We start from the raw sequence: 15,911 nt of genomic DNA, 5'->3' as shown, positions 1-15,911 counted from the left end.
ATATTTTGTTCTAGGCTTTGATATCACCATTACTTTTCACAAATCTTAAACATCAGATATACTTTTATAACATTTCTTCCAAAGAAAGTTGCAGTATACTGAAAATAAAATTCAATGAAAATTCTAAAAAACAGGTTTTTTCTAAAAGGAATTTGTGGTCTAGTTATCGATAGCAGAATTGAGCTCAAAATACAGAGTATAACATGGACTGAAGCAAATAATATTTCAGCTATTTACCAAGGACAAAGCCCTTTGCCAATAAGTCCTAGTAACTTGCCAAAATAATCTCAGAAGAGTACATTCTTGCATAATACTTGAACATTTGAAAATTAACATTTGTGTGTTATGAGTTTGTTTTCTCTTAGTCTCTCTGATTTATTTATATGTTTTTATCAACATGTCTTGCATATAATTGGTGCTTTAAAAATATTTGATAAATGAATGAATAACTAGCCCCAGGACAGAGTGGTAAACATGTTACTTCAAAGGCATATAGAAATAGGTATCTCAAAAATAACCAGGCAAAAAAGAACACTAAAGAATGTATGAAAGGATTGATATTACTTGTGAAACTTCCTCCATTTTGGGTGGAAATCTACTTTTAAAAAAATCAAGCAATTTCTGTACGCATGGCTTCTGGAGTTAAACAATCCTGAGATCATATTCCTTCGGTAACTATTTATGCCAGATCTCATAAGTCACCTCTTGCATTAGGTATTAGTGGCTTCTACAAAGCCTGAAAATAACCAAATCCTGTCTTTAAAAATTTCCCGAAAGAATTTCATACTTGAGGGGCGCTTGGATGGCTCAGTCAGTTAAGCATCTGACTTCAGCTCAGGTCATGATCTCGCAGTCTGTGAGTTCGAGTCCTGCGTCGGGCTCTGTGCTGACAGCTCAGAGCCTGGAGCCTGTTTCGGATTCTGTGTCTCCCTCTCTCTCTCTGTCCCTCCCCCACTCGTGCTCTGTCTCTCTTGCTCTCAAATATAAATAAAACATAAAAAAAAATTTTTTAATAAAAAATGAATTTCTCACTTGAACGCATAATGCTTTCAAAGAAGGACTTTATGGGGTAAAAAAAGATTGATAACGAAGACTGATCTATGACAATTAGGAATGAAATTTCACTCTGCACTAATCAAGTCCTTTACCATTTGACAAGCTCTGTGCTGTCTGGGCTATTGATTCCTCTGTAATTGCCCTGTTCCTAGAAGAGAAACCTCTCTGCCAAACAAAGGGATCCAGACAATTGAACTCAAGTTAAGCTCTTGTCTCTTGTTGCGTGATGTATCTCAAGATGCTGGAATATAGTGCAACAGTTCAAAGGGACATGGAGAAATGATACAGGCGATTTGGGGATGAGAGAAATCTCTCCATCTAGTAGCCATCCGGCATTAGACTTGGAAGGTCCATGCATCCTCACTTTGAAGGAAACTCTAAATGGATTTCTTGAGCCAAAACCAAATACTCTATGATGATTCCAATACCTTATTTAAAATGTGCACCTGGCACTTTCAGCCAAAACCTTTTGATATGGATTCAAAAGGGAAAAAACAAAGATGGTTCCATTTTATATTATTTCTAGCCCAGGAAACACTAAAACCTAGAAGAAACATCCTGACATAATATACTCAACCAAATATTTTAAGAAGACAAGGATATGCAAAGAGAGGACTTCAAATCATATACTGTATTGCAAAAATGAACTACTGGGGCCTCATCAAAATGAAAAGTTTCTGCACAGTGAAGGAAACAATCAGCAAAACTAAGGCAACTGACAGAATGGGAGAAGATATTTGCAAATGATATAACAGATAAAGGGTTAGTATCCAAAATCTATAAATAACTTATCAAACTCAACACCCAAAAAACAAATAATTCAGTGAAGAAATGGGCAAAAGACATGAATAGACACTTCTCCAAAGAAGACATCCAGATGACCGACACATGAAAAAATGCTCAACATCACTCATCATCAGGGAAATACAAATCAAAACCACAATGAGATACCACCTTACACCTGTCAGAATGGCTAACATTAACAAGTCAGGCAACAACAGATGTTGGCGAGGGTGCGGAGAAAAAGGATCTCTTTTGCATTGTTGGTGGCAATGCAAGCTGGTGCAGCCACTCTGGAAAACCGTATGGAGGTTCCTCAAAAAACTAAAAATAGAACTACCCCATGACCCAGGAATTGCACTACTAGGCATTTATCCACAGGATACAGGTGTGCTGTTTCAAAGGGACACACGCACCCCCATGTTTATAGCAGCACTATCAACAATAGCCAAAGTATGGAAACAGCCCAAATGTCCATTGATGGATGAATGGATAAAGAAAATGTGGTATATATAGGTATATATATACACACACACACAATGGAGTATTACTCGGCAATCAAAAAGAATAAACTCTTGCCATTTGCAACTACGTGGATGGAACTGGAGAGTATTATGCTAAGTGAAATGAGTCAGTTAGAGAAAGACAAATAACATATGACTTCACTCATATGAGGACTTTAAGAGACAAAACAGATGAACATAAGGGAGGGGAAGCAAAAATAATATAAAAACAGGGGAAGGGGACAAAACAGAAGAGACTCATAAATATGGAGAACAAACTGAGGGTTATGGGAGGGGTTGCGGGAGGGGGGATGGGCTAAATGGGTAAGGGGCACTAAGGAATCTACTCCTGAAATCATTGCTGGATTTCACTAATTACTAATTACTAATTTGGATGTAAATTTTAAAAAATAAAAAATAAAATTAAAAAAATCATGGACTGTATTGTTCAGGCATTAAAAACACAGTACATTTCATATCCCTCCAAGTCTGATGCAAGCTCCCCTTCGCTACCCAAGACATACACACAATTTCTGGATTTAATTAAGATATATATATTTAAGCCATAAATGTTTAAAATGGGAAGACATGTTTAAATAATTCAAAGTATTTAATTTATAAAGAACCTCCTATGAGCAGGACATTGTACTAGAATTATGAATGTAAACAGAAAAAAAAAGTGGTCACTGACCTCGGCAATCTTTGAGAGACCTGAGCACTAAAAAGAATTTAGGATAACTTGTAAAGTGCTACAGTTTCTTGACATTCATAAGGGTTATCCCATACCTCTCAAAGATAATTTAACGAATATTTTAAATTTAAAATTCAAATTTCAAAAATATTTTATAGCACATAAATTTCCTCTTAAAATTAAAGTAAAGTATAACCAAAAATTTCAAGTAATCTCTTCATATACTTCTTGCCTAATTCTTTGCCACCACAATCTGAAAAATGCTGATTGTTTCCACTCAAAATTCTTACAGATACCCTCCCTGACTCCTACCTCAAACTTCCTAAACTCTATCTCCTAGTTAAATCTCGAGTAGACCTTTTCACTTTCTCTTCATTTCCATCTCCAACCTTAAAAGTCAACACTGTCCCCTGATTCCCACAACCCTTTTTAAAGAAAAAGCTTTTATTTGTTGCATGAATGGCACTATGTACTCAAACTTGGTTTAAAAAACCCCCAAAGCCACACTGAAATCTGGAAATTGGGTACAGACATAAGCACATTCACCAGCTAAGTAAATCACATTCATAAGTCAACTCTGAGCATTTGGGAAACAGATTTGTGCCTCAGCAAAATTACACATTGCAAGTATTGTGGAGCTTTGGGGCCATGCTCAACTAGCTGAAAGCATGAGCATTTAGTAGGCAAACGCCCAGGATGTACAACAGAGATTGTAGACTGCAGGCACACAGGGAGAGTCAAACGGCACGTGGGGTGCATTTGGCCTGCACAATTTTTGTTTTGTTTTCATTTTAAATTTTAAGTATTTGCCAAAATGCAAATGTCAGCATAATTCATATAAAAGTCCAGATTTCTGCCTTCATTTGAAAACTTGGAGGCTGTGGTAATACTGGGTCCATATCCTATAAGGCAGCCACCGACTGGAGTGGAGTACAGCCTCCCGCATTTTCTCCAGTTTACCATGTGGGTCCCCCAGGCCCTCACTGCCTGGGCTGTGCCTCTAGTAGGCAAACCAGTCCTAGACCTGGTATAAAACACCATGTGTCCGTTTTGCATGAATTGCCCATTCAGCAAGTTGATGTTCTAGGCTTTAGCTTTCAGTGAATTAGAGTTGTTCATTAGGTAAATTGGTCTTGTTAAGATGACTGTGGGCAAATTGATATTTGGTCAGTTGGTCTTATAAGGATGTCTGAACACACCCTTTGATCCCCAGATCCGGCCATGCTCTCCCACAAGGTTGAGCAAGGTCATTTCAACTCCGGAGACATTTTATTGGCTGTGTTAAAGTTGGTAAGAATTGACGTGTGGTCTCTTAGAGTAATTCTTTTTCTCAGGAGCCTGGAAAAATCAGGAGAGGCCTATGGAAATCTTTTTCACTTATGTCTTCTCTCTCCAGGTGAACTGATAGAGTGACCCAGGTACCACTCCTAGGTGGGCCTGATCCCTTCTCTTTCTCACCCACAGTCTCTCTTTGGACTCTTTTAAGACATTCAGCCTGTCTCAGGACTGTTGCCATAGTTAGAAGCAGCCCAAGACAGGCTTCTTCTTCTTTTTTTTTTTTTTTTTTTTTTTTTTTTGGCATTAGGGCAAACATTCTTTATGTTGGCCTTACTTGATGTACTTCTTCTGTCCCTAGAAGGTTGACATTAGAGTGTAAGAGTGGAGAAGTCAGATGTGGATTTGAAAAAAAAACAGGCAAAGCTGCCCTTGGCCAACCTGGATGGTGGTTTCTTAGGTTTCCCTGGCAGACAGAACAGGAGACCTTTATGTGATTCAGCCTAGCTCCTTAGACTATTGCATTAGGATTTGGGTGCCAAAGCCACACTAATAAATAAATACATAAATAGTAGTAGTAGTAATGATATCAACAGTACATCTTTCTTGACCACTTACAGTAAGCCAAGTACTGCTCCAAGTATTTGTGTTAATTCATTTATTCCACACAATATCCTCCTGGATATGATTATTCTGTTTTTGAAAAGCACAGTAAGGTTAAATAACTTGCTAAACTCATCATCTAGTCATCTAGTTAGTGGTGGGAAGAGAATTCAAACACAGAAGTTTAGCTCTAAGGGTTCATAACCATTATATCATCATCACTTTAAAAACCAGGGAGGCAATAGAGAATACCTTATATATTTTAATTTATGCAGAACTTCTAACAACATTATGGGGTATAAGCAATTATTCCATACTCTTTATGAGAGAGGGTACTGAGACAAAGAGGAATTATATAGGTTTGGTGTTTTTTCCAACTACTGTCCAGTGCATCTATTTTCCTTTGGGACCTCAGAAGGAAAAAGGAGTATAACAAGTATCTTGGGTATTCGTAGACCCTCACCCAGCAACAGTGCCCCCAAACATTATTAGCTACCACTGGTAATTGAGAAGTAAGTGCTTTGATCTTTAAAAGGAAGGAATATTCAACTGCACATGTACTCAGAAACCATAAATATTAACTTGGCTACCACCTACTTTTGAAAAGAAATCTCCAAAAGTTTCTTAGATTTTTAGATGATTAAAATGATTTCTTTTGCAGTCACAAAGCAACCAGAGCAAGACTAGCTCCCAGATTAGACTAGCCAAGCCCATAAATAGAGAGGTCACAGGACATTGTTCTAGGAAAACAGGATGTGGATGTTCTGTTCTCCATCTCATAATCACAAAAACATGAAAAATCTATAGGCTTCTCCTCATAAACTGTGGAACAAAGTTGCTGGTAATACCACACTATCATGCCTCCTAGTGTTGGCTCAGGTAGCAATGAAGACTCCGCGGACAATTTTGGGAGTTGTCTGGGTCCGGATTTATTAATTCAGACGTAAATAACTACTGACTTTAGTTTTTATCTTTCTCTACTTGTTCTCGGGAACCAAGTAACATCTCAGTGTTAAAAGTAAGAGCTATTTTTAAAGGTTCTGTTCTTGTTTCTGTTTTAATCAAGCATCTGCCCTGTGGAGCAAGGGCTGACTCTAGAATATTTCCAGTCCCTCATAGGCAGGCTGCCATGTAAAGCAAACAATCATTTCCTGGCTCACAAATGATCTCCCTCAATGATAGAGTCTACCAGATCGGTTACTCGATCCAGAGAACAACAGACAGCTCTGAGATACCATCATTCATATACATGCTGTTTATTCTCAAGGAATGACAATTTTTATTTTCTGGCACACTGTATAAAAATCTCAGAATATTAAGTCTATTCCTGCTTTTTCTTTACAGCATTTATCATCATCTGACAGATTATGTATCTCTTGTCTATTTATTTATTTATTGCCTGCCTCTTCCCCTTAGAATGTGAGCTCCATGAGGGCAGGACTGTGTCTATTTTGTTCACTGCTATATCCTTAGTATCTACAACAGTGGTTGGGATTTCAGAAACAACTGCTATAGATTTGTGAGATCCATAGTGAATATACAATTGAATGTGAGCAACAGATCAACAATTAAAACTCAATCAAAAGCCAGTACATTGTAAAAATTAAAAATGGAGGCAGTGAGGACAATTTTAAAGTAGTTTTACAAAGAGGACCTAAAGATATATTTCGGTTCTTAGTAAGGATGAGAGAAGTAAGCCTATGAAAATAAAATAACCATTCCTAGCATTTGAAGAAATTATAAAAACAAAGCAGATTCCTAGCGCTTTACTTAGTGGAAAATTTTGTGAACACATACATCAAATTGAAGCAGAAAAGATTTATAAAGTCTGACTTGGAAAATAAACTTGTCCAAAAGCTTCCAAGATACATAGCTACAAAAGCCAAGCCTCATTTACTTATTCACAGTGTTAGACTACTATATTCCATAAGGATACAAGTACAGTGATTTCCTAAAATGTGTGGGGTTCTTTTTTTTTAGCATCAAATACACAAAATGTTTAATTTTAAACAATACATAATATTCCTTTATAATATAACATAAGAATATTTCATATATTCACAGTTCTATCTGTATACTCTTTTTCTGTTCACCACTAGACTATGAGATTCTTGCTGAATAACAAAGTCTTATTTTCTCTGTACCCATCCTTTATAAGAATTAGTAAATAATGTGACATTTCATGAATACATTATCAACTTATTGATGAAAAATTAGATTCTATGCTTGATAACCCCGTAAGTTTGTTTGGATATAAATTAGCCACTGCAAATACCTATATCTTTTCCTGAATCTTTCAAATTGCATTAACCAGTTCCTTTAACTGTATTCTTATACAGAACGGCAACCCAGGACCCATAGTAAAATTTATTCACAGCTGTTCTTTAAGGACAAAAACTATTCACGTTCTTGTATCTAACACAGATTATAGTAGACACTTAGATGTTTATTGGATTCAATATGGAAATTTTCAGAATTTAAGAGAAATTATATATACAGAATCTTTAGATCTTCAATAAATTATACGACATAGTCACAAAATCTAATTAAAGTTTCTTACCCCAAAAATCTGGTCATGGATTTTTGCTTATACTACCTCTGGCTCCTTACCCTTTAAGAGCCGATGATAAAAACTTGTTTTACCACAGAGAAACTCTAAGCCATTCTCCCCTGGGTTTTCTAAATCCACACTAGAAATCAAGCTTTCCTATTCTACTATCTACCCTCTTTCTGCCCCATGAGAGGTTGTGAAAATCAATGAGATCATTTCCGTGAGGAGTTTTGAGCTCCTGAAATTCTTTTACTCTACTCATAAGCTTAAGAAACCAATATCATGCTTAAATTTTTGCAAAATTTTAAGACTCCCGTTCTGAAGAAACTTGTCATAAAGAAGAGTTTGAAAGGATGGGGTTCCTGGGTGGCACAGCCAGTTAAGCCTCCGACTCTTGATTTTGGCTCACGTCATGATCTCACTGTTTGTGAGATCAAGCCCCACGTCAGGCTCTGTGTTGACAGCATGGAATCTGCTTGTGATTCTCTCTTCCCCCCTCTGCCTTTCACCCACATGCATGCATGCATTCTCTCTCTCTCTCTCTCTCTCTCTCTCCCTCCCTCCCTCCCTCAAATAAACATTTTTTAAAAGAAGAGTTTTAAAGGAAATAGATCAGTTTATTCCTATGAAATACATTCAAGAAATATTTACTTTAGAAGGCTTGCTGAAGTTCCTTCATATTTTTTTAATTTAAAAAAAAATTTTAATGTTTGTTTATTTTTGAGACAGAGAGAGACAGAGCGTGAGCAGGGGAGGGGCAGAGAGAGAGGGAGACAGAATCCAAAGCAGGATCCAGGCTCTGAGCCGTCAGCGCAGAGCCCAATGCGGGGCTCGAACTCACGAACCGCAAGATCATGACCTGAGCCGAAGTTGGACGCTTAACCAACTGAGCCACCCAGGCGCCCCACATATTTTTAAAAATATTTTTAAAGATTTTCATGGCACTTCTGTAAGTGTGCTAGTGAAGTGTACTGGATGTGTGTTTAAACTTTCACCGCTTTCAAGACTGTTGTCTGTCTGGGATAAAACTCTCATTATAGCATTTTACCAAATTTCTAAATGTCTGGAATCCTCACCAGCTTAGAAGACCTTAAAAGAATGAACAGTGCAGCAATTAAAAAAAATAAGACTACACCTAGTGCCTAGATACTGGTTTCTAACATCATTCTGCAATAAAAGGAACCATAGGTCCTTGAAGAAATGGCTTATTCAAGAGGCTGGAGTCGTAAATATAGAAGCCGATACTAGAGCATCATTGCACCAGAAAGTAAGGAAGAGCTCAAAACAAATAATTAAACAAATGAAAGCAATGATGGAAGTATATGACAGGGACATGGGAACCAATTGTCAAAACTGGAGTGATTTCAGCAACAGAATAAGTAATATTGGATTATAACCGAAAGTATAAAGTAACTATCCATTAGTCCATGCTGATATAAACAAATTATCTGAATTAACAAATAAATGGGGATGAAGAGACAAACCATGTGAGTAGAAAAATACCAAATAATTTATGTAGCTACTCCAAACTCAAGGAGGTGGAGCACAACTTCCTGATCCTTCTCTGGGAGCCGAACATAATGACATCCTTCCAAAGAGTACAGTATGGAAAGGGGAAGGAAAAGAGCGACAACGGAAAACCTGACAAACACTACCTCAGTCAAGGGATCAAGGTTAACACCAACAGCTATGAGGCAGGTTGATAATATATACCCTTGATATGAAGTGATGAGAATGATGTTTTACCTCTGTGATCTTACTCCTGCAAACCATAATTCCAGTCTAATCATGGGGAAAACATCAGGCAAATCCCAGTAGAGAAAGATCAAAGTACCTGACCAGTTCTCAGAGCTGCCAAGGTCATCAAAAACAGAAAGTCTGAGAAACCGTGAAGCCTAAGAGAAGCCTAAGGAGACATGATGGCTAAATGTAATGTGATATCCTGATGGGACTTCGGAACAGAAGAAGGACATTATGTAGAAAAACAAGAAAATCTGAATAAAATATGGACTTCAGTATTTAAAAAAGCAGAATAAATAAATCCTCCAGAGGAAATAAGATGATTATTAAGTATGTGGATGTAGGCATAAACTAGGCATAAACTCTCACATACTAATTACACATCTTCCTAAGGATTTTATACTCAGGATGTTGTATTACAAATCCAGTCAGCACTACAATGCTGAAAGTGAAAAGTTTTTATTTTTTATGTGAGATGCATTCTCTGGTAATACAAACTCCAATGGTATTTAAAATATAGAGGACTGAAAAAATAGATCAAGTTTGGGTTTTGAGAGCCTCCTGTTAATACATGCAGCTTTCCAAATTCCTCGCCTTTCTTTGCATTTGTTACTATTTCTCTCTAAAGTCAAATCCTTTGGTGATTTTATTTACGTCCATTGCTTTAGCTATTGCTTCTTTGCATTGACTCCCAAAGTTACATTTCTCTACCTTTCTCATGTTTCAGAGAGGCATTTCCAGTTACATTCTAGAACAAATGCCCTGCTAAACAAGTACAAATCTGAACCCATTATCTCTGGCCAAAATCTTGTCCTTCCTTCCACTTTTCTTATTATCAAAGGTGTAGCCTCTCTTTCTCCCTCAAGCTGGAAAGCATAAGGTCGTCTTCAACTTGTACCTGTCTCTCAATCCCACATCCCATTCATTTCCAATTCCCATCAATTTTAAATTTGAACTTCTTAAATAACTTCCTGACTTTTCCAAATTCTACCACATTCCCTAAATCTAAGATTTCATCTTCTCTGCAAAGTCTCCTAGTCTCCCTACTTATAACTCTTTTTTCTTCTCTAACCCACTTCCCCTCTACAGTCAGAGTCATCCTCTAGAAACATCTTATTGCCAGCCCATCGCAGATCAAGTTCCTTAGCAATACAACCTAGGCTCTTTACATCTGCCCTAACCTAGTCTTCTAGTCAATCTAGTCTTGTCAAAGCAGCCCCTGACTTCCTCTTCCACCACATCAACCTTTGTTGGTCCCTGAGACTCCAAGCACTTACAGACCTGCGTGTCTCTGGCATGCAGCTCATGCGGTTGAACCTCTTCCTTCAAAAATCTACTTGAAAGCTCATTGTTACCTACCAAGTATTCTACTTGCACACCTGCCAAGATCCCCACACTCAGAATTGGCAACTTTTTCTGTTCTGGAATATTTTGTTTGCAGAATATTTTATTACAGTTCTGGAGTATTTTATTACAGTTAAACATGGGCATCCTTACTACTCAACAGTGGTCCTTGGCCCTACAACACTGTCATCAGCTGAAAGCTTGTTAGAAATGAAACATTTCAGCCCCCAACTTAGACCTTACCAAATCAGAATTTGTCAATAACAGGATCCCCAGGTAACCTAAATGTGCCTGTAAACTTGAGAAGCACTCATATACAACTATGCCCTATAGCTCCTTGAAAGGTCTCACTCATCTTTGAAATTCTGTCTGTCCCAACAATGCCAGCCTTAGCATCCTACCTTTCGTTCTTGTTTAATAACCATGTATTGAATATAACTTGAGAATCTAGTGTCAATAACTTGATGCCTGACTATAATGTCCTACGGTAATACTTGTTATGAGGTTAGAGCTTTACATTAAGTTCTTTTTTAAATTTTTTAAAATGTTTATTTATTTTTGAGAGAGAAAGAGATAGAGCATGAGCTGGGGAGGCAGAGAGAGAGGGAGACACAGAATCTGAAGCAGGCTCCAGGGTCTAAGCTGTCAACACAGAGCCTAACACGGGGCTCGAACTCACAAACCACGGGATCATGACCTAAGCCAAGTTGGACACTTGGGAGTGGGTGGGAGCCACCCAGGCACCCACACATTGAGTTCTTTTATTACTTGAGTACTTGACATGAGTTTTTGACAGACATTCCTTATACTTAATTCCATACTATGGAACAGGAGGTTTTAGTGTATAATTAGCATTGTGACACTTCATTTAACCAAATATCATTTTTTCTTCCGGTTTTATTAAAAATCACTTTGCATGACTTCTTTAAAATGCAGTGAATGCAAGCTAGTCATGTCTGGTTTAACATTTTTTAATAAGGCACTGGGGACTATGAACAATGTGAGAGGGCGGAGGGAGTCATCGATTTAAAATTTACTCTACGAACAATTCCACACTAATTCAGCACAGATGAGAACTAAGGCTTGAGAAACTATAATCCACTAACATGAGAAAAAGAATCCACTCCCTCAATGGCTTATTACTTAATGCAGTAAGTATTTTAAGATTACATATCTCCTACTCATAATGCACTATTTTCCATCTCTTTGGAGATGTATTTAACCCAATCATAGATTTTTGTAAGATATTTATGGGGCAAGTCTTATCTTCCATTTTCAAATCAAGCAATAGATAATCTAGTGAGCTCATTCACGGCCATTCCAAAAAGTAGTTGTAATAATAATACCAACACTTAGGGAACGTTAGGAGGATTAAAGGAATTAATATTTGTAAAGTGCTTAGAACAGTGCCTGGTACTTGATGAGCTTTATATTAGTATTTGTTTATTGAATAAATAGGTGAGTGGTAGGTATACATGGGCAGATAAATTCTAGATCTAGATGATGAACTTATTTCAAGACACAAAATGCAACATCTTCTATGTGTTTTGTAGATTATTATTTAAGGCTTCTGTATAGAGCAATATAAGTGGAATTTAGAGAACACAGGGAATAACCTTCTCTCCCAACTCCTGGCTACCCCTTTTATGCTGCTTCAATAGGCCTTCTTACCATAGGAGGAAAGGCATTCATTGGTGGCTTCAATCTAAGGAAAAGAGAGGACCTCATTAGTAGTAGGTCCCAGTTAAAATTCAAGCACATTATCTACAAAGGGGCTCAGCAGTTTTCTCTCCTTGACACTGTGCATTTGCTAAAACAGGTGACCCCTTGAGCCTTAAAACTAATGATGAAGGAATGTACATTCTCCTGAGTGAGTAGCAACAAGGCCCAAGTGGTAGGTGTGACCTGACCACCTAGGCCAACTCCTCTGACTCCCTGAAGTAGGTGCTTTGGGTAAGGAGGGACCTGGCTAGTGGGTAAACTGGGCTATCGCCTAAGACAATTTTCATCCACTTCACAATTTTCGGAAAATTGGCCCTGCTCCTAGAAGCCAAAAGGATATTGGAAATGTCTCCTGAGGCTAATAATTCTGTTATCCATGAGATGAAGAATATTTAGGTCAATGTGAAGCCCTGCCAAGTACTGTTACAGTGTACCATTCTTTTAAAGTGACTTGTTCTTATGCATTTAAGAGGTATAATTTATCCCAGATATTTTAACAGAATTCTGCAAAATCATAGTTTCCTCTTATCTCAAACATTAATTTTCCACCTCTCTGGAGATGCTTGGAACATAATTTGCTATTTTTCTCTCTAATTATTTACTACTCAAAATTCATACAGTAATCTCATTTCCTTTATTTTAATTGTCCTTATCTAAAATCATTCTCTCTGCTCCACTGACATTGTTAATTTTAAGATTTATGTACATATTTGATTATGTTTTGATGCTGTGACTTCTATCAAATTGATTCTCAAAAATATTGCTATCTAAAAAGTATTTGTATTTTAAATTTTATAGATTTTTCCAGATTGCTTTCCAAAAGAAACTACATTTCAGATTTCTGCAAGCAAGTTATGAGAGCTTCCACTCCCAGAATTCCTACCAGCAATAAGTGATATCACCAATTTTGGATTTTGTCAGTTCTATGAATGTAAAGTGATATTCTATGCTTTAAATTGTCTTTCGGTAAACTTTTCTTAATTTTGTGATCTTTTCTTCTTCGTTGTACCACTTGTATTTGCTTTCTATAAACGTCTTTTTTTTTTTAATTTTATGTTCTAGGTAATCTCTACACCCAATTTTATTTTCTAGGTAATTTACAACCCTGAGATCAAGAGTCACATACTCTACCACCTGCACGGGCCAGGTGCCCCCTCTATAAATTTCTTATTTATATGCATTCTATAAAAAAGTTTTATACGTAAAAATGAAGCAAAATAGACAACATTTAGCATAAGAAAAAGAATTGTATTTGATGTGCAAGTAAAAGTTCCTTTTTAGTAAAAAATTAAACTGATGTGTCATTTTTAATCTCATCAGATTAAAAAACATGTTAACATGTATTTGCTAAAGATCATGAACTAGCACTGGTGATGAAAGTAAAAACAGGAGCCAACCTTTTGTGGAGAAATTTGGCAAGGAGAACCCCAGTTTTAATATTTTCACCCATCCATACAATAATTGAGTTTCACACTAAAATCTCCAAAATTTAATCTAAATAAATATCGTAGCAAAATTGTATTGTATAGCAATTAGTTGAAACGATTCTAAATACCTATTAAGAAGGACTTAGTTAAACTATTGGGGCATTCCTTTCCATATAATAAAATACTAAAAAGAACGAAGCAAAGGAAATTTCCATATACTTTCCAGAAACGACTTTGATATCGCAGTTAAAGACGCAAGTTTGGAGAGAGACAGCCCAGGGCCAAACCTCAGCTGTCCCATTTATGAGACTCCTTACTCAGTTCCTCACTTAGGAAACAGAAATACCAAGCTATGGACTATGAGTGAGAATTCAATGAGTTAATGCATGTAAAGGACATATCACACACACAAAAATTAAAAAATGCAGTGCATATCACACTGCATTTAGTTAGTAATCAAAAAAAGACAATCTTAAAACTACTGATATTAAAATTTTTAAATTATGTTGATATTGCAAAGCTTTTATCAGAATATCTGAATATTAACATTTTATCTGTTAAAACATGTGAGATAAGCTATGGTATAAAGAGGCAGGGGGCAAAAGGGTAAGATGAAAGTGTGTGTGTGTGTGTGTGCGCGCGCATGTTTGGGTTGTGCTTAGGGAGATGCCTGGAAACATGCACAATGTCAACTGTGTTCTCTCTGGGTGAATTTAGATTTAATTTTTCATGCTCATCTTTGTATTTGCAAAATTTGATTCAATATTCTACCATAAACATATGACATCTTTGAAATGGGACTCTTTTCTAAAAATGTGGTCAGGGGCGCCTGGGTGGCTCAGTCAGTTAAGCGTCCGACTTCGGCTCACGTCAGGATCTCATGGTCCGTGAGTTCGAGCCCCGCGTCGGGCTCTGGGCTGATGGCTCAGAGCCTGGAGCCTGCTTCCGATTCTGTGTCTCCCTCTCTCTCTGCCCCTCCCCCGTTCATGCTCTGTCTCTCTCTGTCTCAAAAATAAATAAACGTTAAAAAAAAATTTAAAAATGCAGTCAGGATATGCATCTAAGTAAAGAAACATTTTCTCTGAGAAAAATGACATTGAGTCTTTTTGAGATATACACATTGAGATACACACATTGCATTTCTTTCAAAGTACTGTAAAATGTCTATTAACTTATACAGAAGCAAAAATGTACAGAAAATTAACCTGGATCTTGATCATTTTTAAATCCAAAATGTTCATGATATGATAGTGTCTTAAAAATACTCAGGGTGACAAAGTAATAGGATTTCTTTCCATCAGACAAGAAATAAAAATCAGTCTCAGCATGCAGTAGTCATGCTGTGTATGCTTATAAGTTAGGATTTCAGGTACCCACAAAATAAGGTCTTGATGATAAACTTTAATATGCTCTTTCTCAAACAAATGGACATAATGAATAGAAATCCTTCAGCAAACAAACCAATGGAAATGCAAACACTCATTATTCCTCATATGTTGGCTATCTGGATGAGTCTTCAGATTACCATGGAATGTGCCAGCCTTTCTGGCCTTCCCGGCATTCTTACTATGATGCAAGTACCAATTTCCAACAGAAACAATCTGTTTTACACTACAGCTGTGAATTTGGATTTCCATGCCATACTTCCATAGAACAATGATAAAGTTCTCATTCTGAAAATAAGATCACTTATTAAAATGACAGAGTTTTGATACTGGTGAGGTTTGGTGAGATGGGAAATTTTTTGCACGTCTAACGGGGAATGCTTTTTTCAGGCAGAATTTTGACAGCGTGAATGAAGAGCTTCAAGGTGGGCCCTCATTCTTCATTCCAGTAATTTTACTTTTAGAAATTTAAAGAAAGAATCAGAAATGTAGACAAAGATTTATATACAAGAATTATTTACAATAGCCAAATATTGGCAATATCAGAAATATTTAACAATGTGGAAAAGATTAAGGAAATCATAGTAAGTAAATATTAAATACATCCATATAATATAATTTTATGTAGCCATTGAGATAATGTTTACAAAGTTTTTATGGCATGTGTTTCTGATAAATAGTATGCTAAAAAAGCAAGCTAGGAAAGTGCATAAAATGTATACAATACTTGTAAAGAAACATGTCCAACATTAGCTGTCTTTGTTGGTGGCATTGTAGCTAATCTCCTCCATTCCTTATTGTACTTTTTCTGTATTTTGCAATTGGAGTAGATCT

The 15,911-nt window shown here is 36.7% G+C and overlaps 1 protein-coding gene across 3 annotated transcripts in view; it reads right to left on the bottom strand.

Annotated features, from left to right (window-relative positions):
- Nucleotides 1–15,911, bottom strand: part of CPED1 (cadherin like and PC-esterase domain containing 1) — a 268,756-nt gene that overhangs the window by 212,016 nt on the left and 40,829 nt on the right. The window lies entirely within an intron of this gene.

Source organism: Panthera tigris, chromosome A2 (genome assembly GCF_018350195.1).
Source record: "Panthera tigris isolate Pti1 chromosome A2, P.tigris_Pti1_mat1.1, whole genome shotgun sequence".
Lineage (NCBI taxonomy): Eukaryota > Metazoa > Chordata > Mammalia > Carnivora > Felidae > Panthera > Panthera tigris.
Note: the sequence above shows the minus strand (reverse complement) of the source record. Positions and strands in the feature narration are given on the sequence as shown.